Source organism: Penaeus monodon, chromosome 26 (assembly GCF_015228065.2).
Source record: "Penaeus monodon isolate SGIC_2016 chromosome 26, NSTDA_Pmon_1, whole genome shotgun sequence".
Lineage (NCBI taxonomy): Eukaryota > Metazoa > Arthropoda > Malacostraca > Decapoda > Penaeidae > Penaeus > Penaeus monodon.
This window is the reverse complement of record NC_051411.1, coordinates 26,643,364-26,644,748: the sequence shown is the minus strand read 5'-3', so window position 1 is coordinate 26,644,748 and position 1,385 is coordinate 26,643,364.

Below are 1,385 nucleotides of genomic sequence, written 5' to 3'. Positions count from 1 at the left end.
GAGAGAGAGGGGAAGGAGAGAGAGAGAGAGGAAAAGGAGAGAGAGGAGAGGAGAGGAGGAGAGAGAGGGGAGGAGAGAGAGAGAGAGAGAGTGAGAGAGAGAGAGGAAGGAGAGGAGGAGAGAGAGAGAGGAGAGAGAGAGGAGAGGAGAGAGAGAGAGAGAGAGAGAGGACGAGAGAGGAGAGAGAGAGAGAGGGGAAGGAAGGGAAGGAGAGAGAGAGAGAGAGAGAGAGGAAGGAGGAGAGAGAGAGAGGAGGAGAGAGAGAGAGGATGGGAGAGGAGAAGAGAGGAGGACGGATGGAGAGAGAGAGAGAGAGGAGAGAGAGAGAGGAGAAAGAGAGAGGAGAGAGAGAAGAGAGAGACAGGAGAGAGAGAGAGAGAGGAAGGAGAGAGAGAGAGAGAGGAGAGAGAGAGAGAGAGAGAGAGAGAGAGAGAGAGAGAGAGAGAAAGATTAATCCGAACTAGAGATTGATATCAGCTGATTAGATTACCGTGCGAGATAACAAGACATGTTGGCCGAGGGTTGGTGGAAGGGATGGGGGCGCTGTTGGTGTTGATGGAGATAAAGGTGGAGGAAGGAGGGAAAAAGGGGGAGAATGAGAGTGGAAGAATGGTGGAAGAAACGGAGAATAAGGGATGTAGGTGGGAGAGAGACAGACAGACAGAAGAAGAAGAAGAAGAAGAAGAAGAAGAAGAAGAAGAAGAAGAAGAAGAAAAGAAATAAAGAATAAAAGAAAACCGAAAGAAAAAAAAGAAAGAAAGAAAAATAAAGCAAGAGGGAGAGAGAGCCTGAAAAGAGAGACAGTCAGCGAACACGAGAAGGAGAAACGAGAGAAACGAGACAAGCGAGAGATCCGCCCCAGACATGCCATCAGGAGATCTTACGCCATCGCTTTTGCCGCAGCGTCGCCATCTTCCCTACTGGCATCGTTGCAAAATCTCTAATTACCATCTCTGACCCTATCTCTTCTTCTGCTTGTGTGCGGGGAGGAGTAGGCGCACGCATAGGGAAGTAGGCAGACACAGAGGCAAGTAGGCAAGCAGGCAAGCAGGTGGGTTCCCGTGACCGTCATTAATCATCAAGGCAAACTCTTGAGGACGTCTGGGAAGTAAGCGAAAGGAAGAGAGGGAACGGGGAGGGAAGGGAGGGAGAGAGGGAGGAAAGGGGGGAGAGGAGAGGAGAGAGAAGGGAGGGAAGGAAATGGGAAGGGTATGAAGGGAAGAGAAAGGAAATGAAAGGGTAGGAAAGGAAGAGAAAGGAAAGAAAAGGAAGAGTATAACAGAACAGAGTAGAGTAGAAAAGAGGTGAAACTAAAAGAAAAGAAGTGAAAATAGAAGAGAAGAAGAAGAAGAAGGAGAGAAGAAGAAGAAGAAGAAGAAGAAGAA